Source organism: Podarcis liolepis (genome assembly GCF_965112155.1).
Source record: "Podarcis liolepis genome assembly, chromosome: 1".
Classification (NCBI taxonomy): Eukaryota; Metazoa; Chordata; class Lepidosauria; order Squamata; family Lacertidae; genus Podarcis; species Podarcis liolepis.
Genome location: NC_139554.1, coordinates 86,681,304 through 86,708,068, shown reverse-complemented (window position 1 = coordinate 86,708,068; position 26,765 = coordinate 86,681,304). Strand labels below are relative to the sequence as shown.

The 26,765-nt window shown below is 43.6% G+C and overlaps 1 protein-coding gene across 25 annotated transcripts in view; it reads right to left on the bottom strand.

Annotated features, from left to right (window-relative positions):
• The window catches only part of TNS1 (tensin 1), a 331,981-nt gene that overhangs the window by 174,107 nt on the left and 131,109 nt on the right, over positions 1 to 26,765 (bottom strand). The window lies entirely within an intron of this gene.

Below are 26,765 nucleotides of genomic sequence, written 5' to 3'. Positions count from 1 at the left end.
CCCACTTGATATACATGTCTTGAGGGCCAGTGGCTAGATGGCACCTCAGTCTCCTCTTGTGCAACCTGCAATCTTGTTGGAATCTTGAGAATGCTAACTTCATTAAAAATTATGTGAGAGGCAGACAAAAATGCAAATACAAAATAAGCTCAAGCTTTCCATGGCTTCCTAAGGGCATATCAACACACGGCATTTTGTCAGGGCTTGAACGAGTTGACTAAGTACACCTCATCACCACAAAACCTGCAGGTGAACACAGAAAGAGCAGGAACCAAAGGCGCTGCTTATATAAAGTGAAATACTGGAGGAAATCTCCACACCATATGGCACCTCCACCCCTTATTTTTCCTATTTTTATCCTAGATCCCCTCTAAACAACCTTTTTATTGTGCATCCATCATAATCTCTACTCATGAAGGCATGAGGACCGTTATATACAATACTGCTTTCCATATTGTTTGAGCCTGAAAATGTTTTGGGGCAGATGTACTGCTCCATTTCCAATCAATCCCATAATTTGCTGCTGAAATCCTGTAACATTTTATGCTACAAATGCTTGGGGCGGTGGTCCACTTTTATTGCACTGTAGTGAAAGAGGGCCCTTCCATACAGTAATGATTGTAATGACTACTGTTGGGGAAGCATCACAGAACAACTAATAAACTGAGATGATGTGTGGACAGCCCAGTGTAAATTCAGCACTAATGCACCATTATTGCATCAATGGCAAAGTGCTGAATACTCCTGCAAAAAAACACAAGTCTGGAGAGGCTCCTAGTGTGGTATTCAGCTAATCATCCCATCAGCACAAGGGTTTACACTTGAGCAATGGAACTCCCCACCCACCCACTAAATCTGTTCTAGGGGTTCCCCCAACCCTCCAGAGCAGATCTGGGGAAGATGCAGGGCACACACACACAGTGAAGAGAGGGGAGATGTTCTGTTCCATAAGCATAAATCACTGCGCTGAAGGAATGTGCTTGCTGGATACTGCCCCTAATGCCAAATTAGCTTTGTGTGAAACTCTTTGTGAGGGATGCTCTAAACTCATTCTGGCCAAAGTGAGGACAATCCAGGCAGCTGGAAGATCTTGAAGAGGAACACACTTCCACTCATTAGGCTGATACTGGGCATGTTTTGATACTGGCAAAAGGGAAAGGAAGATCTCCTCACATCAGGCTAGGGAATAGAAGCACAATTGCTTTTCTTCTTCCTTTCATGAGCAGCAGAGATTCATGAGCAGCAACTGTAGCCCCAAGCTGCTAAAGGCAGGTGTTCCAAAGTTGCCCTCATAGCTGGAAAGCAATGACACATCCCAGAAGCATCTCTCCCTAGCCTCGTAGGAGGAAAGCATCGCCTCTGATCCAGACAGTGTGACACAAAACCTACTTCCTGTTCCCAGCCATTTCTCAAGAACCAAGCCAAATAATATGTCTATAGAGTGAGTGGGCGGCAAGAGAATGACTAGAGTTAGAGGTGGGGCTTTTCTGAAAAGTTGTAGCAAGAGCAGAAGACTGGGGGGCAGCAAGCTGGATTCCCATAAACTGTCAAATGGAGATAGACTCTCTGACTACTCCAGCTTCCAGATGGAAGAGGCCTTGCATAGCTCTCAGTGGGGGGAGGAAAGGGAAAAAGGAGTTACTCGTGGTCTGTGTGGAAAAGTCCTGGGTTGGAGAGGCAGTGGCAGCCACCAACTTGGAATGGGTTTGAAAGAGGATTCGACAAATTCATGGAGAACAAGGTTACCATTTGCCACAATGGTTGTGTTCTACCTCCATTGACTGAGGAACTGTGCTGGGAACTCAAGTTACTGGGAATCACAGGGCAGGGGGATGCTGTTGTGCTCAGGTTCTGCTTTCTGGCTTCCCATGAGCATCTGGTTGGCCCCTGTGAGAACAGCAGTTACTGAAGTGGTTCTACTGCTCCCTAGAAGGAATCCCTCTGCAGCAGAAGCATGTCCATTCACTCTACATTCCTGAGTGCAGTGAATTGTTAAAATCTCTAGACCAGATGGTGAAGAATAGGGGGTTTCCACTCTAGCTCCTGGTGGAAGAAGCCCTGGCTACTTCATGCAGGAAACCCAGGGGAGGAAAAATTCTATAGGGTAAAGCTACCACTGAGAGATGTCACAAAGCCTGAGAATTTAGGCAAGGACCTGAGGATGGAGTCATTTATAGCACTTCTTTGCATGTCCAGGTGCCATGCTGTCCACTGCCCTGCAGGCCACCACTGACCAAAGACCACTTCTGACAACCTTATGTGGTTCAAATCAGCCCCAAACTTTCTTGATGACAAATGCAAGAGGTTTGGTAAAGGCATTGGATTACAACCGATATCAACCAGCCTGACTGCTCCTGGGGAGTGGACCTGCGTGGAGTCCTCTATGGACCCAGTCAGGCCCACCCCCTGCCCTCCAGAGTGAGCCTGCCCTGAGCCTGCCTGCCATTGACCCAATTTGGCAGGCTGGCTAAATCTAAACTATCCAACTGGAGGCAGAGCTCAGGAGTCATTGCTGCAGCTGCTATGGCAGTTGGCAAAGCCGCCCACTGCTTAAGGTAAGTGGTATTGTTAAAGCAACTAATGCGATGTTGGGAAATTATTAGGCCCCTTTCCCCATCATCAGATGAAGTATATCCCAACCACACTTTTGTGTAAATCTAATACAGGACCTTCTTGGCTGCCAGTACTACTGATGCCATATTTTGCCTGTGCAAAATAGAGAGGAGAAAGGTGTATCTTTGCTACAGTTGGAACTGGGAGGTATGCCTTCAAGTCTTCAAAACCTGGGTAAATATGCATCCCAATGAGTGGAAGAGAGTTTTGCCACCAGAAAAAAATTAATTAAAAATCAAACTGGTTGTAGGAACCCTGCGGAGACAAAGTGCAGAGATAAACAGTGTGCCTGCCATCTACTTGCTGTTCTTAATGTGAGCTGCCACAAGATGAAGGTGTTCTAAGTAACTTTCCAAAGTGGAGCCGGGGGGGGGGGGGACAGGCTCCAGCCTTGCTCTCTGAGTTAAAAGATAGAACATTCCCTGGATACTTTGCTGTATTTTAAAAAAAACAACACCCACATGTTTTGGATTCCCAAGAACAAGAGAGCGGGTGTGTCTGTGCTGGAAGGTGATAGAAAGGCAGCACAAATACTCTTAATACCATCAAGTTAAGAAGAGGCATAGATACAGGCCACGCCAAGAGGAAAACCCTAAGTTGCTCCTCACTCTCCTCCTGCTCTCGGGTTTGCCCAGGTCTGCCCAGATCCCCTGAGCAACTGTCCTGAGAACACAATGTTCAGGCTGAACCAAGTCTTGGCTCCCAGACTCCTCTGGCTGCTGTCCAACAGCCTGTTTAATAATGTACACATGGCCATTAACTTAGATTTCTGAAGAAGGGAAAAACACCACACTAGTTTGCAATAACAAGTTGCTTGTGGCTCAGTAACCTAACAGACTGTGCAGGGCAGATACTCTGTCACTGTAAATGGACAGAGTGAAGAAGTGTAAGATAGGGATCCGAGCATAACAGTCAAAAGTGGAATACTAGGATCCATAGTATTTGGAGGGAACACTAAAATATCTACTGTCCCCTCAAGGATCACAACATTCTCAACAAAACAAAAATAATAGATTGTAAGTACAGTGGACGCTCAGGTTGCGAACATGATCCGTGTGGGATGCACATTTGCAACCCACAGTGTTCGCAACCCGCATCTGCGCATGTGCAGATTGTGATTTGGCCTTCTGCGCATGCGCAACTGCCGAAACCCAGAAGTAACCTGAAGCGGACGCAACATGAGGTATGACTGTAAAATGCAGTGGCTGGGTTAGCATATCACGATAAACCTTGGTTTGTTAAAATAGGAATGAACCTTGGCAAGCCTGGGGCCTGTGAACTTTCTCCACATTGGTCTTCCAGCACAGCTGCAAAAAGGAGTTTGGAAGAAATTGCTTCTGGGGTTTTTTATTAACTCACAGCTTCTTGTTTTATTTGAACCTGGCAGACCATGGTTAGTTACTCTGGTATGTTTAAAACAAGCTAATTTAAAACCATGGCTTATGAAGCTTGCTTGCTTCAACAAACCATAGCAAGGATTAAGCACAGTTTGACATAAAGGTAAAGTACAATTAATGAAGCTTCCAATCTCCTTCTCATGTCCATGCAGGAGAATGTGCAAGTCCTGTTCATCTAGGCTCCTTCTCATCATGATAAACTATAGTATGGATGCAATCAGTGAAGGAGAGGTATAGAATGGGGAAACAGCATGGCTACACACAGAGAAAAGGTTTGTATAAAGTGTAGGGGTGTCATGAGGAGTCAAATACACAAGTACCCACTGCTACTGCCTCAACCATCTTCCCTATTCCTTGCCCTCCTAGGGACCTGTGAAACCTGCCCGAGGAGAGAAGGAAGAAGTGGCAATTGCAGGTGCTCAGAGCAGAATGTCTTATTATGCCAAGAAGGGGCTGGGACTGCACATCCCAGAGTCCCCAGCAGGAATATGATGCTATTCACATTAATTTCCACTAACAAAGGGCCTCAAAATTTTCCAGTGCTATATTAGCACATTGTCTGTATGTTGATCCTGCCAGCTAAAAAAAGAGCACTGGCAACCTTGAGCTTTCTGTTTCAAGGAAGAGCTGTTTCTGAATGACTCCAGGTCATTTAATATTTATTTTTTTCCATTTTTCCCTTGCAGCAGTTTACATAAGTGGCCGCTCTTGGCTATCAATAGATATTACATAACCAGGATGGGATCTTGCCACAATGCTTACAAGTCAGTTACTATTGTTCTTCGTCTTCTTGCTGTGCTGCTAAAATTTATATTGTTTTACTTTCTTATAGCAATATAAGTTTGGTTGTTATTTGTTTCACTATGATAATTATTTCTCTCTGCTACTTTAATTTTTTAAAAACTTTTTTCACCTAGAGTCTGACTTATATGAGGCAACTGAGGCAAGGATTTTTTCTGTATATGACCAAAGGCTGCCAGGCAACTGCTGTACAATATGGATAAGCGGATATGTGCCTTCCAAAACAGAAGTTACCGTATTTTTTGCTCTATAAGACACACCTGACCATAAGACGCACCTAGTTTTTAGAGGAGGAAAACAAGAAACAAGAAAGCAACGCAAAGCCTCTTGAGCGAAGAGGCAGGAGCGCTCCGGCTGCACTCAAGAGGCTTTGCGTGGCTATCCCTGAAGCCAGAAGAGCAAGAGGGATCGCTGCGCAATGATCCCTCTTGCTCTTCTGGCTTCAGCGATAGCTGCGCAGCCTTCATTCGCTCCATAAAATGCACACACATTTCCCCTTACTTTTTAGGAGGGGGAAAGTGCGTCTTATAGAGCAAAAAAATATGATAATAACTGCACAATAAATTAGATCCTATAGTTAGGTCCTATAGTTAGGAATAGTGTATTTTTACACATAAATTATGTGGTAGACACCCCTCAAGCAGATTGGCTGAGCTGCAGTGGCGGCACAGAAATCTCAGACACACTTCATAGAAAGAAGCTATCAGAATGGTGGTGGGTGGATGTGTTTTGCCTCCCACCCCCAATTCAGTTTCAGCCCACCCTTTCCCCAAGGAGCTCATAATTGGTCCATGTGATGCCACTCTTAATGTTATCCTCACAACAACCTTTTGAGGTAGGCTAGGCTGAGAGATACTGACTGATCTAAGATCACCTGGTGAGCTTCATGGCTGAGTTGGAACCTGAAATTGGATCTCCCTGGTCCTAGTACAAAACTCTTAACGTCTAACTAGCTCATGTAGTGTCTTCCATATATTGTTGAAACACAACTGCCATCAGTCCCAGTCAGCATGCTCAACAGTCATGATGGCTATCTACACAACCAATACAGAACACTGACTTCCTTAGATAAAGACAGACAGTTGGACTGCAAGTTGTATAGATGCAATGATAGGAAAAAGCACCACTAGATTCTTTGTTGTATATGTTGTCCTTTGTTTGAATTTGTGGCCTGGTACAGTATATGTAAAATTGGAGGAGATGGGGAAGGAGAAGAAAAATGTGTTTGCACTTTGGATTCAGAGCAAGCCAACACCCTTCATAGTTCTTCATTACATGAGCCATGAAAACAGAATGCATTTTGTTTCACTGACCTTTGCAAATCCTCAAACACGTGAGCATCCCTGATGGTCCCAGAAGGGGAATGCATGGGGCAGAGTTCGCCTCTTCCCATGCTCTTTCCACCCTGGAATCTGGGAAGAAACAAATCTCTAGTGGCAGATGGATGCAGACCAATGCAAGAAGCATCTTCAACCTCCTCTTAAATGCTCATTCAAGCTTCTCTCTCCCCCTTCCCCTCCCTCTGGTCCCTGAAGCTAAACGTCCAGGAGGAAAGCTATACAGGGTGGAGCAGGAAAACTTTTGAAACAAATTGCTGCTGTTGAATTCTCACTTCCAGGTTAATAGATTAGACATTAAACATTGGCTTCTGGAGCCATGTGTTCAGGAGGAAGAGAACCGTCTCACAAACCCAGATTTGTATTACAGCACCAAAACTAACAGCAGCAGCTTATTTACCAGAAAGGTGCCTATGAATTACTAAGAAAGATGAACCAAACACAGTGTGAGTTTGTATAGGTGCCACCATCACAGCCAACCATGCTCTAAAGCTAAATGACCACTAGAGGACTTAAACCAGCCTATAGCCCAGCAATCACAAGAGCCTCTCCATTTTTTTGGAGCAAAGGACAGTGCCTACATAGAACTTTAGCCGACCAAAATTGCACCAGCAGAATCACCCCCCGCCAATGAAAGCAAACACGCTTCCTTCGCATTATCTGTTTCAAAAGGAAGGAATTGTGCAGTTAGTAAATCCAACTTTAGTGTGATCAGATGAAAGAGTGCCACCTACTGATGCAGATCCTAACAGAGAATAGCTGATCTTGATTTAAACTGGGGACAAATTGAAGCTCTTGCTGGCTTGCTTGGAAGTAAAAGTCTGTAAGAGGTAATTTGGAGGCAAATTTTTATAGGTTTGGTGGGGGTCGTTATGTTATTTACATCAAACGATGTCCTTTCGATGAGGTCAAACTCCCGTTTCAAGCTCCCGTTGAAAAAAGTGCAACCAGTTAATCATACTGATCAGTCAGTGAAATCTTGCAACCCTGCACATCTGCAGCAGGGTGTGTGTGACAGCACTGGCCATGCACTCTGTACAAGAACCAGCTGTCATTTCCCCAGTCGGGAAACTATATATTTCTCCCTGCTTTGTAGCATTAAAACAACAGACTGGAAAGCTGCCAGATGCGTGGGCAGCTCTTAGTGTCTGAAGTGGCAGGGCATTCCACCATGATCCCCTCCCTTTAAAAAAAAAAAATCAATTTTCCTTCTAGCTACAGAGCTGAATTTTCCTTGGTTGTATAATCTCCTGGCCAAATGTACTTTGTTTGAGGGCACAGTATGGAAGTCTTTTTACATGGTGTATTTGTCAAAGACTGAGCAAAAGACCATGCCCTGCAGTGCTGGAAACTCCTCTCTCTTTTTGCCCCTGCCCCCTGCATCTCTGCCTGTTGCAGCCCAAGGGTCAGAGTCAGAGCTCCAAAGTTTTTTGCAGCTGGAGGGCTGGGTAGGAATAAAAGCAGCCGAGGAAGGGGAGATTTCACTCAAAAGCCACAGGCAGTCTCATGAGCTGGTTTCTCACAGAAATATAGGAAGCTGCTTTATACTGAGTTGGGCTATTTATCCATCAAGGCCAATAATATCAGCACTGACTTGGCAGCGGCTCTCCAGGCTTTCAGACAGGATATACATACATACATAATTTTATTTGTATGCCACCTTTCCTAGTTAAAACCATGCTCAAGGCAGTTTACAACACACACACAAAATACATTCCTTTTGTGTGTGTTTTTACCAATGTGCAAGAGCAAATCCAGCCATCAAATCCCACACAAAAATAACTGTGGTGAGTTCATATGTACAGTCCCTATCACCACCTTTTCTTTTTGGCAGTGTTTTATGAATGCACATATTCATATGAGGGAGGAAGAGAAGGAGGAAATGAACTGATGGGCTTATCAAAATACATATCTTTCAGCTCTTGAGTTAACTGTAGAAATTTCTCCTACAACAAAATTCAGGGAAAGTGGAACATACACATGGCAAAGACAACCCACAGAACAATAAAGTAAGAGGGGAAGGGGTAGAATCCTGTGCAATTTTAGCTTGGAGGCTTTCAGAAACATTCATCCTTATTCCATGATGTTTGCTTACTGTAAGAGGGAGCAATGCATTCAGAAACACAGTTCAGAAATGCAACATTTCTGTACCGCTATAAAACGTTCATCCTAATGATAAGTATACACAGGAACGTATTCCTAGAAAAGTAGGGGATTGTAACACAATTTACAGGATGAGGGATACTCCCTCTGCAGGCCCATAAATTAGACCACATTCCTCAAGCCCAAGGGTTCTGCACATTTTAAGAGGGCTATAGGAGGAACAATATTCCCTCTGTTGGGTCACGCTCTGCCTGTGTGTTTATGCAGCTGAGGGTCTGCTCCATTACCTGTTTATACTAGCATTTGCCTAGTGATCTCTCTTTCCCCACCCTTCTGCCCCTTAATCCTTCTCATTGCCAAGGTTCTGCTCAGCCATAATCCCCCCACCCTTGTAGTTTCAGATGGATCAAGTGTGCTAATCCTTAACTCAACATACACATTCACTTTAGTGGGCTTCAAAGGCACCTTTTACCTTGGCACCCCAGGGGTGATGACATCACACCAAGGAATTGCTGATCTACTCCATTAAGCATGGCAGTATTTACAAGGCCATGAGATACTCATCTCCGTATGTCAGTAGCGGCCTCTTTAAAAACTATATATGTACTACTTGTATATGAGGCAACAGGGAGTTCCGGTGAGAAGCAAACTGAAGAGCACACAATCTCCACTTGCTGATTTTACTAAGCAAACCCATTCAAGGAACTATCAGTGATTTAGGACCTCTCAGCCCAGTCACTATATAGCACAATAAATACACAGATTATTAACCTGTACAAACTCCTCAATGGGGCACAGGGGTAGGTAACGTAGTGCCTTCCTGATGTTGTTGGACTCCAACTCCCATCAGCCTCTGCCAGCTTATCCAATGGTCAGGGATGATAGTACTTGTAGTCCAACAACATCTAAGAGCACCCTTCTGGCTACCCCACTGTAGAGCTTTAGTTGTAGCATTCTCATCTCTTTCCAGCACAAACAGTATTGAAAGCAGGTTCTCATGTGACCGCCCCAACAGCATCATGAGAACAAATCACCATGAATATGCTATAAAAACAGGATGTATCAAAGGGTTACTTCAGCAACATCAAGGATCCGTTCACCTACTCATCTACCAACACAATATGTGTACCATCCATCAGCAATGCTCTTCTGCATTCAATCTCTATGAAAGGATAAATGGACCCAAATCTGACATCAGAAAGGACAACATGTGAAAACCAGTGGGAGAACATTTCAACCTCCCAGGGCATTCCACTGCTGGCCTTAAAGTGGTCACTCTTTCACAAAGGAACTTTAAAAGGGTCACACCAGCATGAAACTGCTGAATTGCAACTTATCAGGACATTCAGTTCAGCCTGAATAGAGGCGATGGTTGCCTATCTCAATAAAGACTTTAATTAGCGATTCTAGGATGCTTGTATTGCCATCGATTACTGCCGCTGCAAATGGTCACTCAGATCAAGTCATGTTTTAAACCATGCAAGTGCTTATTTCGCTTACATTTAAGCTTCATGTAATTGTCAGAGAATAATTTTTCCCATTTAATTTTCATCTGATCTCATTATATAGTTTATTACCTCTGTACCCATGCATATACATATCCTTTCCAGCCGAGGACAACAGCTGATGGAGTCCATGAGTGCTTATGCCAAAATACACGTGCTAGCCTTTAATATGCCATGAGACTTGTTTCTTGTTGCAACAGACTAACATGGCTGCTCCTCTGGAAATGTGGCCTCTGGAAAAAGAAGCCTTGAATGGCACTGTTGTTCTAGTGAGAGGTCTCTTTATAAGTCTGATGTTCTGGGGCCCTTATTGCTTGCATGATAACCTTTGCCGGTAAGTAACTGGCTCCTAGATGCAGCCTAACTGTGAAGGAGACAGGGTTCTGAGGAAAAGCTGAGATAAAATTACTATCCATTACATTTCTATCCCACACTTCCTCCAAAGTGATTAGAGTGACAGACTAGGCTGTTTCCCTCCCTATTTTATCCTCACAACAACCCTGTGAGGTAGGTTAACCTGAGAGACAGGGATAAACCACTGTCATTGCATAGCAAAACTAAGGATTTAAACTCCAGTCTCCCCAGTTCTTGACCAACACTGTATCTATTTGACTCTATCTAGAACTTGCAAATTAAGACGTTACAAGCAACTTCTGGGATTCTTGAGAAGCAGCAAATAATCCAGATTGTTACGGTATTTTTAATTTTTGGGAAGAGCTTTTTTCTAGGGGGATCTCAATACAATTTACTGAGACATCTAGTGGCTGAATGACACGCTGCAGAGAAATGGAGACATGCAATCCGACACTTCAGCTTGCAATCACTCCTGCTTCTTGTTTCAGAAATTGCCTCCATGGCGAAAAGAGGCAGGCAGGGTAAACCAACATCCTGGTAGTTTGGGCACAATCTTGAGGACTGTTAATTGCTGTGCCACTTCAGCTGATGAAATGGGCACTGGCCCATAAAAGCTTATGTCAAAATGAACTTCTTATTCTTTTAAGATGCCATAATACTTTTGGGTCATACCACAGTGTCAGCTTCCTGCAGCCCAATTTCTCCTTGCTCTTGCTATCTCTTCTGCTCAGATTATAAATTCATCTTGATAGAAAGCCTTGCCATAGGGCTCTGTTGTTTCACAGTCTCTTGAGCAAGAGGAACAATATCTGCAGAACCTCAGATCAAATAATGTTTCAAATCAACAAGTCTATGACTCCTACAGCCATAGACTCTTAATCCAAAAAAGTGAACGTGGTCACAGGCCAACTCCAAAGGAAGTAGAATAACCAAGCCCAATTCTCCATGGCACTATCTTTCACACAGCTTCAGAAAGAAACGCAAACTGAGACTAGTAGGGAGAAAATATAAAATGTGAACCTATGTGAACCTCCTTCTTGTAATGCAGAGAGTACATAATATTGTTTGCTAATACATTCAGCATTTTCTTTACCGGAGACCCTTCTCCCTAATCTGAGCAACTATCTCTCCCCTTGATTCCTCTTGCCTGCACAGATGGTGTACAAATATGCTGCATGCATCTTGGAAAGGTGTTATGATCTTTTGACTCCATCGTGCAAATAAGCCAGATGCATCTTGGAAATGGCTATCACCTTTGTCTCATCCATCTCTGACTGCAGCCAACTCCAAGAATGTATATCATCTACTATACAACTATTCCTAGCTCAAGCTTGGAAGGTGGGAGACTCCTGTATGGCACTGGCGAGAGCTTTTTTTAGTATTAGGTTTTACAGACGAATCCATTGGACCCATGAAACAAGAGCCTCCTGTCCAAATAGTCAATTTAACAAGGGCCAATGGCTGCTCACCTGTAGGGTTGCCATATTTCAACAGGACACTCCTTTTTGGTTGAGCTTTTTTTCAGGAAACCACCAGAATTGATGTGTTTTTACAAAAACGTCCCGTCCCCCCGACGTAAATTCCACCCTAGTCACCTGAACCCGTGCCATAGCTTTTCAGAAGCAGAGGAAGAAAGGGGATAAACAAAATTTTGAACAACCCCAGGAAGGGATTTCCCTGCAAAGCCAGTGATTCCAGAAGCCACAGGCTTTCGCCAGCACAAGAGGCTAAGTTCCTATAGGCGACAGTTCTTCTGCATCCCCCCCACAATCCATTCCAACTAGTTGATGCTGGGGGCTGCTTTTTTGGATAAAGAGACCTAAAAGGGGGCTGCTTTTTATGGCCAACCTCATGACGTTTAAAGCATAACACTGACCAGATGTCAGCAATTTTAGCAATCGAGTGCCAAATAAGTTTGGAGCCAATTCAAGGAAACAGTTTCCCCCCTGGGGGATGTCGGGTGGGGGAGAGAGAGAGCATGCTCCACATCCCCATGACCAGGAATGCAGGGAAGGAGAAATTCCAAAATGTTGAGGTAAGAGCTTATTAGTAGCACAGACCAACTTCATGGGCAGCCCTGCGGTGCTATTGTAAGCAGCCTGCAACCTCCTGCCCCCCACACCAGGGTTCTTGATATAGCAACCCAGGGCAAGGGACTCCTAAGGATGCATCTGTGTAAGACATACTGTAGCATGAGAAAGACCTGCCCACCTTGGCACGGCACAGCTGAAGTACTGCAGTCCCCATGCCCACATCCCCATGTTTGCAAGGCACTGATGAATGCAGAAGTAGCTTCTGAGGAGGTAAATACAGGCCACAGTCCTAAACCACTTTTAAAAATAACTCAGCAGCAGTCCTACGGGTACACAAAGTTACCATTCCTGAATACAGTGGTACCTCAGGTTAAGTACTTAATTCATTCCGGAGGTCCGTTCTTAACCTGAAACTGTTCTTAACCTGAAGCACCACTTTAGCTAATGGGGCCTCCCGCTGGCGCCATGCCACCAGAGCACGATTTCTGTTCTCATCCTGAAGCAAAGTTCTTAACCCAAGGTACTATTTCTGGGTTAGCGGAGTCTGTAACCTGAAGCGTATGTAACCCGAGGTACCACTGTATATGGATTTAAGACTGAAATATATATATATAATGCTGAGGATTTTATTATTCTTCTTGTTATTACTAATTCAATTGATATTCTGTCCTTCCTCCCCATAGAGCTCAAGGCAGCAAAATTCTGTGATTAATACAGGCATGGAGAACCTGTGGCATTTAAGATATGCCTGGACTCCAAATCCCATAAGTCCCCTCCAGCATGGCCCATGGGCAGGAATGGTGGGACCTAGAGTCCAGCAACATCAGGAGCACCACAGGTCCCCTCGTCTCTGGATTAACGGTATTTGAAAACATGAGCTGCTTAGAGTGTCTGAGCTCCTGCTTAAAACCAGCTTGGTCCCAGCTTGCAAGTTTTGCTGTCCCTGGGTAGAGACAGAACAGAGGGAGCAGGTGAAGGCTCTACACTTCTTCGCAGCTACCAGGCAAATGCTCAGTACAGTGGTACCTCGGTTTAAGAACTGCCCTGTTTACGAACTATTCAATATACGAACTCTGCAAAACCGGAAATAGTGTTCCGGTTAGTGAACTTTACCTCGGTCTACAAATGGAATCCGAACAGTGGAAGGGCACCAGTGGTGGGAGGCCTCATTAGGGAAACCGTTCTCAGTTTAAGAACAGTTTTGGTTTAAAAACAGACTTGCAGAACAGATTAAGTTCGTAAACCGAGGTACCACTGTACAAGGAAGCAGAAACAGGAAAGGTGGAGCTAAGGAATTAAAGTGCTTCCTGCATTATTCCTTCGAGAGGCAGATTGGCTGCTTTTCGTGAATGCACATGAAATATAGTTTTGTGAAACGTAGGTGAAATGAACATGGCAACTAAATAGATAAGTCGGCTGTGCTCCCCACTCCTCCCTGCTCCATCATCTCTCCTCCTCACACCAATGGAGTCGGGGGAAAGAGTGTGGCAGAGTTTAGTTTCACTTTTAAAGCATCCCTGCTTAGCTTTCTTTTCGAACCAGAGATTCTAAGTTTAAAGCAAACAGCAGTCGGCCAAGTTGACATTTCTTTGTTGATGAATGACTCACTTCCCACAAGGCATCCCAAAGAGATTTATAGTACAATGAAAATATGTATGGAACAATGACACGCATACAGTGAAAACCTTTTAACACTCTTATGGAACTCACTGTTGCTTTAAATCAGGATAGTTCGTTTGAATGCAACCATAACCTAGCCCTGACCCTTTAGAAGTGAAACTAAACTCCTCCTTTTTGGCCATGTGGGAGGAGTACAGGTGACTGGCAGCACGCAAGTCTGACATTTCAATCAGGGTCATCCGCTAAACCACTGTTATGAGTTACAGGCAAACATGGCCAGTGCATCTTTTCCTAACAAGTGGAAGTATGAGCATTAGTATTTATATCAGCTTGCTTTCAAAATGGTAGTATTTCTAGGGCAACAGTTATAACATTGGCTCAAGGTCTGGTTGCAGGTCTTGGACCTCCGTCCTCTAAACAACATGAACTCAAATTGCACAAAATGTAACTGGGAAATCCTGCTGTGCAGACACAGCCTAGATGTCTGCTTGGCTATGAATGCAAAATTGGGTGGTCCCTTTCTCATGCGAAAGGTCTCTGCCGTGCGTAACTATATGAGTCTGAATCCAAAATCCACTGCTACCCCTTTGCCAAAGTGTACAGCCAGATTTATAGGTAGAGGGCTACCTATTAAACGGAAAGTTGCGAAACACAGCTAGAGCAAATACAGAAACCCTTAAAAACAAAGAGCAAACAAAACACATCAGCATTTAACCGACTCCAGTCATGTGACAAGCACCAAACTACAAGCACTGAAAGGGGCACTAGTTTAAACAGACGAAAGGTGACTTTGGCAGTTAAAGCACATGTTCCTGAAAGGCCACCAGCCTCCAAAGGCCTGAATCCAATTCCAACTGTGCCATAAACTCCCAGAGTGACCTTGGGCATATCCTTGAGTCTTTCTAGGGGCCTCCATTCCTGCCTTAATCTTTACTTTCATTAAACACAGCCAGACCCTTTAACCTTTCCTCACACATCACATATACCCATTAATATCCCTCTCAGTCATTCCTGTTAATAAATTCACTTCCTCCTCTGCCCACATTTCTTACCCACAATCCATAGTTCTCAGGCTCTCAGAAACAGAGGGGAAAGAATCAGAATCTATTATTATTTTAATTTATTAAAGACGGGCTGAGTTGGGAAGGAAATGTAAATAATGGATGTGATTTATTCAGAGTTCACAACCAGGAACAACAGGCTGAGGGGGAAGTGTTCTGTCAGACATTTCCTACTGATGGTATCAAGTATGGTCTATTGGACAGCATGATGGATTTCAGGGTTGCCATACATCTGGAATTTCCCAGACATACCCAGAATACTGCAGTTGGAAGCAGTGTCCGTGTGAGGAGACATGTTTTGTTGCAGCTGAGGCAGAAGGCGGCGTCCAGTTGCACCTTTGTAATATTTTCTTTAAATTGTTTGTTGCTGCTTCTGTTTTCTGTACACCACCTAGATATATTTTTAAATATATTATGCAGTACACAAATTAAAGAATCAAAATTATCAAATCAATCCTGTCCCTCATACCTGGCAGCAGGCATTACATCAGGCTACGGGGAAGAGAAAATGGGAAACAACTTTTGGCTAATTCTTTCCAGTTTTCACTGCAGCTGATTGTTGAAGGAACTTTGTTTTTCAGATCAGGTGCCTCTGTTGTTTTTCCTTCTCCTCAGTCCCTCTTCCTTTTGTGTTGTGGCTTTTAGATTCTAAATCTGAGGGTAAGGACTGTCTTACTGATATTTGTAAGCCACTGTGAGAGCTTTTGGGGGGGGCACTGAAGGATGAAGATTGCTATAAATCAATCAAAGTTTCAGGTTCTCCAGTCCCAATCTAAAAGGCTTTGAAAGTAAGCACTAGTACCTCACACTGTGCCCCGAAACTGACTAAGCCCTAGCAAAATGTCGTTCTACTTTGCCTGGTCCCAGTTAGAAGCTGAGCAAGTGTCATGATATTACATAATGCCCACACATCTATTGCTTTCTTTTACACATCACCTGCATTGTATATTTTGTTGGCTGTGTCACATGGAAACTTATAACCAAAATAAGTTTTCACTATACCAAAACAAAGAGTATGGTTGATAAAATATGCACTCAGGGCTATGATCCTAAGCCACTTATGTGGAAGTGCATTCCACTGAAATCGATGCAACTTATTTCAGCATAATATCTTCTAAGACTGGGGTGGTAGGTATAAATCAAAGCATGAATAATGGATAGATGATGAAAACCTAACACAGCAATTGACATAAAAATGCATTAAGTTAATGGACTGTTTGGGCCTGGAGGCGTTCAGTGAGGTTTGCCTTAATTCTTCATTGAAGTGTTTTCCTTTCCTTTTTTTCCCTTTTTGTTAAATTAGCTTTGGTTCACAGCCCTACCCAAAGTACCTGTATGTGAGGATTTGACTTGGGGGGTACAGCATAGGTTACAGTCACCAGAGATGCTTTAAAAATGGCTTTACCATGGTGTGTCAGCCCCATTCTGGCCTTACCGCCACTTGATGGCACCAATCTAAATGATTGGTGCTTGCAGATATTATGGCTGCAACAAGCGTGACTTGCCACACTGAACTCATTTTGGGTGATAGTTCCATGGCAACCGCAAGGTGTGCTCTGAGTCTGGTAGATATATTCCAAGATCCATACATTCTACCTATCTGTGAGTGGTCAACTCCTAAATTATGCCTGCTCTCATCAACCCTTATGGATCAAAACCCCTCCAGAATTTTATGTATATACCTATTAAAGCCTGTGTTGAAAAAAGCAAAGCTTGCTTACACAAGATTTGTCTGATGCAGTCAGCTTAAGGAAATTATTTATAGGAGTAGAATTTTGCATTGTTCTGTCACCACCTATGGACATGGCTGGCTAGGTCATCCAGAAGGTAACACCAGCACATTTGGTTTCTTATGCCTTAGTTGTGAACCAACTGTGCTAGCCACAGTGTTAAAAGAAAAACATGCTGGGAAACTCCCTTGCTGAACAACAACTTGCACCTAAGGCTATCAAGGGCTTCCAACCATGATTGCTATGTAGTACCTCCCATATCAGAAACAGTATGGCAGAAACAGAATAGCAGTTGCTGGAGATTATGAGCAGAAGAAGGCTGCTGTGTTCATGCCCTGCTTTGGACTTCCTGTAGGCATCTGGTCAGTCACTGTAAAACAGAGTGCTGCACTAGCTGGGCCCTTGGTACAATCCAGTAGGGCTCTTATGTTCACTGAGGTTTCCTACATAGTATCACAAAGGCAACCCAGTAGCTCATGAAAAAGAAAAACTGCTAAATCACATCCAAGATCTTTGCAAGATCTTTACCTCTTCAGCTAATTAATCAAAGGTGGTAGAGGCATACAACACTTCATATAGTTCACAAATGTTTATTTTGTTACCACCTCTGGGCAAACAGTTTTCCGGGGATTTAGGCATAATGCAAAAACCTGCCAAGCCTGTTTGCCAGGGCTGAGAGCAGGGATGCATCACGAGAGGTGATCCCTCTGTCGAAGGACCTTAACTCTCTGAAAAAGATGTTATTTGTCCCTACCTAAAATAAGAAGGATGAGTTCTGTAAGAGGCCAACTATCATGTCCAAAGAGTTCTTTGCAAAAATTGCACAAAACCACTAGCTATTCATAAAACACGATATGAAAGTGTCCATATCATTTAAGAATGTGGATGGAAAACATGCAAATGTTAGAAAATCGAATATAACATTATTGACTTTACCTCCCCCATGGGGCAGGTTTATGTGTCAAAGAAAGGAATTTTAATCTGTATCTTGCATTTGCTGTTGACATATGTGAAATAATCACCTAAGGGAGTCTGTGAAGAAAGAAGAATTTGTAAAAGTAGCAAAGGCCTAGCAGCCTAAAATACCTAGCTACAAATCAGACACTTCATAGCCAACATTTCCCCCGCATGAAATATACCATGTTTGTTGGAAAATGAATAACTTACCAGTGCATAAAGGACACAAGGCTTTATTTTGTCAGTTATGCAGTTGTTTGGGACTCACTCCAATTCCAGTTCCCCAAAAACTACACACCCAACAAAAATATATTGTACTGTGTTTACTACTGCACCCACCTATCAGAGTACTAGACATCCATGAAGCAAAAATTGCATGTGTATACAGACCCCAAGAAAAGAATCAGTGGCCTTGCTTATATGATATATTTGCATTGGATAACAGATGAATTTGTGATTTTAGAGGAGACGTTTTATTTTTTAACCAACACTTAGACTTGGCAAGACTAAAATTTGGGTAATTTGTTAAACAACAACCAAAAGTTTAGAAAGGAAGCAAAAGTTTGCATGCATGTGTGATGGAGAGAGAGAAGGAGAGAGAGAAGGAGAGAAGCCAGAACATCCTTATTAACTTTCCTGCCAAAGTTCCTCGGCATGTACACATTTCCATCTTCCAAATGCTGACACTTCCAGCCCATTATCTGCTCACAGGCTTGCAGAGCTAAAACCCTGTTTTTGAGATCATTGCCAACTTTGCATTATGCAGCTTATGCAACAGTTCCACCTTCAAAATCATAGCTGATAATGCTGAGAGGAACAATGGCAATATATACAGTGGAGATAACACTACCTGTGACTTCTAAAGCCCACGGTGAATGCTTAAATGGGAACAAGACTGCGCTTACCTCAGCTTCCTTAAGCATAAAGCCAGGCTATGTATACACCATACCTTTAAAGCACAAGACATCCCCCCAAGGAATATTATAATAATAATAATAATAATAATAATAATAATAATAATAATAATAATAATAATAATAATAATAATAATAATAATTTATTATTTATACCCCGCCCATCTGGCTGGGCCTCCCCAGCCACTCTGGGCGGCTTCCATAAAAACCAAAAATACAATAAAATATCACACGTTAAAAACTTCCCTGAACAGGGCTGTCTTAAGATGTCTCCTGAATGTCAGGTAGTTGTTTATCGCCTTGACATCTGCTGGAAGGGTGTTCCACAGGGCGGGCGCCACTACCGAGAAGGCCCTCTGCCTGGTTCCCTGTAGCTTTGCTTCTCGCAATGAGGGAACCGCCAGAAGGCCCTCGGCGCTGGACCTCAGCGTCCGGGCAGAATGATGGGGGTGGAGACGCTCCTTCAGGTATACTGAAGCTAAATGTCGCTTAACCCTCACAGTGCTACGATTTCCAGCGCCCTTAACAAATTACAGCTCCTAGGATTCTTTGTGGAAAGTGATGTTTTTAAATGCGCTTTAAACCTGTCTTTAATGTAATGTATGGTGCATACAATGCCCTCATGTCCAAAAGAAATATTCCTTGCTGCCTCATGAAGCATACTTTTCAAGTCTTGCACATCATGTGTGACCTGCAACAAAATGGTGCTGTTGTTGAGAATTCAAGGCAGTCAGCTACACCTTCCTCCAAGATCCTAGAAGCTGAAAGGCTAACACACTCTGCTGCCCTTGGTCTTCCATTTTTTCCTCCAGTCCACATTCTATGGTTCCAGGAAATTACTGATCCTGGGGTGGGGGTGGAAATCCCCTTTGGGATTTTTAAAATGTTCTGTACTTCAACATACCACAGGGATCACGTAAGCATACTGATAGCTCCCTCTTCTTTCTCACTGGCCCACATTTTGACTACGATACTGTCAGCACTCAGTCACTCAAGTTCACTGTTAGTGAGAAGGACAGTGATGATGATGCTTCCCACCTGCACCCGCTGGACGGTTCATTATATTTTTGTGTCAAAAGAAAAAGAGAGAAAGGTGAGACAGGAGATTGAAATGTCTGTGTCAGATTGGAAGCTTCTTTCTTGCGCTAAATAGTGGGGGGTAGGGGACACTTTCATTGGTGCAGGAGTACCAGGGTTAAGTTCCCATGGATCATGGTACCAAACTTGATTGGGCAGCCCAACATCATATATAGGATCATATATATGCTTTCGTAGATTTTCACGGGTACAGGAATGCAGGTTTTGGTGTCTTCGGGTGTCTTCCCGTGTAAGAGTTGGGGTGTCTAGGCGACGTTTCGACGAGGTCTCACTCGTCATCTTCAGGCTGGTGCTTTCGGCTTCTTGTTACTGGAACAGAGCAGGATCTCAGTGTTTGAGTTCCTATAAATACTGTTGAGGGGGTGTGGTGTATAGCCTCCGACGTTCTGGGCAGAGAGGAAGTTCCCAGGTTCGTGTGACTTTTCTTCTTTTGTTCCTTAATTACTTGAGGGATATCTTGAGTGATTTCTTGAGTGATATTCTGAGTACCACTTAGGAGGGTCATTAAGTGTGGATTAGTTGCTAAAGCTTTCGTGTCTTGACCTCTTGAGCTTGTGAAGAGTTTTTCTGAGAAGATGGCTGTACTGCACTTAGTTGTGCTCTGGCTTGGCTTCGTGTATAGGGGCGAGCTGTGGTTTTGTGCCCTGTGCCAGCCAGATCTGTGTAGGGATTGCAGGGGGGTGCAGCATCCGGAGGTGCCACTATGGTTTGGCTACTGGATGGTGTCTGTAATTTATCTGTGGAGAGGGTCTGGGTTTGGGTCTGGTGTGGTTGATTGGTGATGGCGTTCTGTGTGCCTCTGGTTCTGGTGTCGGTTTTTGTGGGGAGGGCTAATTTCCAGATGTCTGGCAGGCGGGACGTGTCGTCACGCTTGTTCATGTTGTGAGGGTGTTTCTCTATCTCGATGGCTTCCATGATTATTCTCTTGTGGTGATGTTCCATGTTAAAGAGCAATTTGGAATCTGCAAAATTAATTTCGTGTCCTGTTTCTTTCATGTGTTGGAAAAGAGAGGAAGTTTTTTCTTCTTTTTTGACGGCATTCTTGTGTTCTGCGATACGTGCATTTATTCGTCTGTTTGTTTGTCCAATGTACGTGGCTGGGCAGACTTTGCAGGGTATTTCATAGACCCCTTGGTTTTCCAACTGGATTTTATCTTTGGGGTTTCTGAGGATATTGGCTATTTTTTGGTTGGTGCAAAAGGCTGTTTTGATATTGTGTTTATGGAGGATTTTGCTAATTTTATCTGTAGTGCCCTTGATATAAGGAAGGAGGGCCATGCCATTGTTTTCTTCTGTGTCTTGGTTTTTGGGGGGTGTTTCTTTTTGGATTAGCTTCGTAACCCTGTTTTGCTGGTATCCATTGGCGATTAACACATTTGAGAGATTCTGTAACTCAGTTGTCAAGTGGTCTTTGTCAGCCAGGCGTTTGGTTCTGGAGATGAGAGTCTTGGCTACGGAGTTTATTTGTGCAGGGTGGTGGTGTGATTGTGCATGTAAGTAGCGGTTGGTGTGTGTTTTTTTCCGGTAGATAGTGTGTCCTAGGGAGCCATCAGGTTTTTTGTAGATTAGGACGTCAAGGAAGGGAAGTTGGTTGTTGGCTTCTATTTCCATAGTGAATTGTATTTTGGGGTGTAGGCTGTTGAGATGTGTGAGGAAGCTATCTAGTTTTTCTTTCCCGTGTGGCTCCCTAGGACACACTATCTACCGGAAAAAAACACACACCAACCGCTACTTACATGCACAATCACACCACCACCCTGCACAAATAAACTCCGTAGCCAAGACTCTCATCTCCAGAACCAAACGCCTGGCTGACAAAGACCACTTGACAACTGAGTTACAGAATCTCTCAAATGTGTTAATCGCCAATGGATACCAGCAAAACAGGGTTACGAAGCTAATCCAAAAAGAAACACCCCCCAAAAACCAAGACACAGAAGAAAACAATGGCATGGCCCTCCTTCCTTATATCAAGGGCACTACAGATAAAATTAGCAAAATCCTCCATAAACACAATATCAAAACAGCCTTTTGCACCAACCAAAAAATAGCCAATATCCTCAGAAACCCCAAAGATAAAATCCAGTTGGAAAACCAAGGGGTCTATGAAATACCCTGCAAAGTCTGCCCAGCCACGTACATTGGACAAACAAACAGACGAATAAATGCACGTATCGCAGAACACAAGAATGCCGTCAAAAAAGAAGAAAAAACTTCCTCTCTTTTCCAACACATGAAAGAAACAGGACACGAAATTAATTTTGCAGATTCCAAATTGCTCTTTAACATGGAACATCACCACAAGAGAATAATCATGGAAGCCATCGAGATAGAGAAACACCCTCACAACATGAACAAGCGTGACGACACGTCCCGCCTGCCAGACATCTGGAAATTAGCCCTCCCCACAAAAACCGACACCAGAACCAGAGGCACACAGAACGCCATCACCAATCAACCACACCAGACCCAAACCCAGACCCTCTCCACAGATAAATTACAGACACCATCCAGTAGCCAAACCATAGTGGCACCTCCGGATGCTGCACCCCCCTGCAATCCCTACACAGATCTGGCTGGCACAGGGCACAAAACCACAGCTCGCCCCTATACACGAAGCCAAGCCAGAGCACAACTAAGTGCAGTACAGCCATCTTCTCAGAAAAACTCTTCACAAGCTCAAGAGGTCAAGACACGAAAGCTTTAGCAACTAATCCACACTTAATGACCCTCCTAAGTGGTACTCAGAATATCACTCAAGAAATCACTCAAGATATCCCTCAAGTAATTAAGGAACAAAAGAAGAAAAGTCACACGAACCTGGGAACTTCCTCTCTGCCCAGAACGTCGGAGGCTATACACCACACCCCCTCAACAGTATTTATAGGAACTCAAACACTGAGATCCTGCTCTGTTCCAGTAACAAGAAGCCGAAAGCACCAGCCTGAAGATGACGAGTGAGACCTCGTCGAAACGTCGCCTAGACACCCCAACTCTTACACGGGAAGACACCCGAAGACACCAAAACCTGCGATCATATATATATATATATATATGACCCAACAACAAGGCACTGGTTTTAGCAGTAAAAAGACCTCTGGCAGTTGAGCACAATCCAGTATGTGATGTGGTTTCAGATACAGAGGGCAATATCCTTTACATGCAAAGAGCCACACAGTGTGACTCCTGCCTCCAATCTAGAGCTCTAGTTCACAGAGCACCTGCACCAACAGACACAGCATTCACTTCAACAGAAGGAACAACTCTGTGCCCACCTTTCTTCATAAGCACAGGGCTGCCTACACTTCAAGCAACAAGGGCTGGCCATTCTTGCGGGACAGTTTAGTGTGCATGCTGAACTTCATGCTGCACACACTCAAAGAACTGCTCACCAATCCGCCATATATCCTTGGCTTGTTTCAGCAAGTCTCCCCACTCCAGGTGAAGATGCAAGGGCTACCCTGGAGCAGCAGAGCTTTGTCATCTTCCCTAACTCTTGCACGTGGAATACAACTGTTTTATCTATTTATACGGCTATCGTGATGCCTTTGGGAGCTGGGTAGATGTCATACCTAACAGAGCTGTACTCGTTAAATGCTTTCATATTTCTTTCCACTCATCTGATAAATCGTTTTTGAAAAAAACGATCTTCTTGTAAAACACTGTGTGACGTTTCTCCAGTCTAAAGCACCAAACCTAGATATTGCTTGTCTTTATGACAACAATATTTGCTCACAGACATATATGTACCTAATATGTGCTGTATGCCAAGTCATATATCACCTGACCCTGGGCCTTACCTCCGCACACAGCGGCATTCTGTCCTGTTTGCTGCCTGTAGTTCTGTCACTTTTAAAAAATATACAACACAGCTAACCAATTCAAAAACATCAGAGACTGCCCTGGGTATCAACATGGAGGGCCTAATACGAGTTTCTGAGCACAAAAATACAATATTAATCACTTTGCTATGATGTGGTGTTTTGTCTGTTTTGTTACGACAAAACTTAAAATAATGAGTTTTTCAAGATGATTAGTTGTTCATTCTATTTGTGCTGTTATTTCAAATGACTGAAATATTTAGTGCATTACACCTTTGAGTTAATCTTTGTGTGAGTGTATATAATAAAAAATACAGGAACTTTACAATTCTAATGAGATTGTACAATCATAAATGGATTTTTCACATACATGGACTCATTCCCCATAGGACCAGTGCTTTGTTTGTGATGGTACTCAATGATATGGAGTAATCATCAGCTTTTTTCCCCTTTTTCTTTTTTGCTGCCTATGGCATCCATTTTGCACTGGCACTCATTGCACTTTTGTCAAGATATGATCACCAGAACATCATTTTTTACCACCACCAACCTCAATAAAGGCACTGCATATGGCTATCACTTTGCTATGTATTACTGACTTGCAATTTCGTCAGAGAGAAAAGGGTCGGCGATTCAGTGCATTACCTCTGCTGAGAATGCCCTCTTGACTAAAAGTTGCCTGAGCCAATGACTTTGCCTTGGAAGGTTCTGGGGTGATTGGGTGACCATCAGCACTGAGAAGGGATAAGGCATTGTCAGGGAAATTGGGTCATATGAACAGAGTCTGGGGAGAATGCAAGATGTGTGAGACTTTTATGAGCCAATTGGAATTGGTAAAAATACAACTGCAATTCAATCTAAAACCCAATGTCTCTGGCATGAAATCTAAGTTAGCAGTTGATTTACTGATGAAATAAAACAGGCATTTCTGCATCACAGTTCAAATTCTGGTTTTGATGTCCTTAAACTAATACTCAAAATGGGACTTGTAGCCCTATGAATATTTACATGATGGCCACATATGATTTGTTTGACTCTGGTTATGTTGTAATAAACTATTAAAACTGAACTATGCCACATCAAAACTGAGATGAGGAGCATTTTGCATAACTGGGTCATGCAACACTCACCACATTATAAAGCCTCTTAGGGCAAGTCAATGGCCCACCTAGTTCAATACAGCGACCCATCAGAAGCCTATGAGAAACCCACAAGAACCTGAGCACAATGGCACTCTTACCACCTTTGATTCCCAGAAACTGATATTGAGAAGCATACTGCCTCCAACAATGGAAGTAGAGGATGACAAGTAGACACTGCTAGCTTTATCCTCCATTAATTTCTATAATCATCTTTTAAAGCCACCCAAGTTGGTGGCTATCACTACTTCTTGTGAGAGTCAAACAAAACTATTTTTAAAAATATCAACCTTTCCTCACAGGGGAGCTGCTCCACCCCCTTCATCAATGTGCCTGCCCTTTACTGAACCTTGCTTCTTTCTCCCTGGGCTAAGTTTGTGACCCCTGATTGGCTGGATCCTGCCACTGGATCCTTATCTCCACTTTCACTAATGTCATCTCCAGACCAGCAGTTTGGTTCATTGTGGCCATACTCCATCCTGGTTTAACACACCACTGGCTTCTTTGGAGAATATGATTGTACTTTTTATTTCATGCTTCTCATTTGGGATCTGTTCTCATTCCCACCTTGAAACACTTTGAGAGAAAGACTCAGCAAGTCTTTATCTTTCTCCATAATTCCATCTCCACCTACTTATATAGCTTACAAAGTAGGAGAGGAATAAAGACCCAGACCATCTTCACAAGGCATCCCATTCAACAACAGGAATAATCCCTCCAGGGTCCTCCCCTTTGCAACCCTGAATTAGTGCCGATATACGTGTTACTGTTCCTGTACATCAGATGTGTACAGCCCAACAGACTTATTAGAGCAGGCTTCCTCAAACTCGGCCCCCCAGATGTTTTTGGCCTACAACTCCCATGATCCCTAGCTAGCAGGACCAGTGGTCAGGGATGATGGGAACTGTAGTCTCAAAACATCTGGAGAGCCAAGTTTGAGGAAGCCTGCATTACAGTCTAAAGAAAACAGAAAAAAATCAAAAGGCCATGGCAAGGAGGCAATTCTTTCAGAACAGAACAGGAGGAACTTTTATTAAAAAGAAGATGAAGAATGGTGAATGGTGAAGGTCAGAGCCTTTGCCCTGACCATGGTAGATCAAAGAATCATTGAGTTGCAGGGCTGGTACCCTGATCATTTAGCCCAGCACTCTGCTGAATGCAAGTTATGCAATGCAGAATGCAACTGCAGCATCCTAAGCAGAAGACTGTCCAGCCTCTGCTTAAATACCTCCAGGTGTAAAGGCTAAGACAGATACTGAAGCATATCTGAATGGCAGAACCTAGAAATAAGACTGAGGCCACACTATTATAAACTGGTACATTGCATGCAGCAGCACATCATCCCCTCCTTCCCTGTCCCTGAATGTCCATGCCAGGCTGGCACATGAATTTTGGCCTATGTGCATAGGCAAAAAAAGGGGGGGATACAGTCCAATTCCTAGATAAAATCCAAGAACTAGCTATGCGAAATTGCACTGAGTGTGGGCCATAATTTGGACATATGGATATGGCATGCCAGCTGGAGGAGTTGACTGGCATATTTGTGCCCTCTCCACACAAATGGTCAGGTCCAAACAGTCCAGAATGTTGTTAGTACAATGTGGCAAACAGGCCATTGCACAGCAATGAATGTGCCAGGAAGAGTACAGTCCATCAGAGGAACATGTGGAAGAACCATGGCTGCCACTACCTCCTAATCAACCATGCAAAAATCCCTAGTAGGGGTGTGCTACCTGGAACTTCATGCATCACCACTGGCACAAGTTCCACTGAAGCGAGCAAAGGATGGTGGCAATGGGGTAATGAAGAAGGAAGTGCAGTGCTAAGTCCATCTACCTTCAACAAAGATCTGCCCTGTTCAGATCTGTCTGAACAAAATAAGCAAGCACCCAGCCCAAATGAAAGTGGTTGCCAATGGTAGGCTGGGCTCATGGACGACTTAAGGGAGAAGAAGTTATGTCTGTGCCAGCAGCATTTCTTCTGGTGGTGCATTACTGCCCCATTCTGTCACCACCATCTTGCCTTAAGCTTAGACTGTTGCCCCCCTGTGAAGAGCAGAATGAGAACTTCAGTTTCTCTTTACTTTGTGGAGGTCACTGATATTATCTGTGGACCACTGAGCCTAGGTCTGCCTGGCTTCTAAGAACCAATGCAATCCAACAGAGACAGAGGGGTGGGCTGATTTTCCAATCTAAGCCCCACTTTAGACCCAGATTCACTAGGCAGCCCTGAGCAAGTCACTATCCGGTGACCTGTAAGCCCACTCTGCTAAATGGGAATAA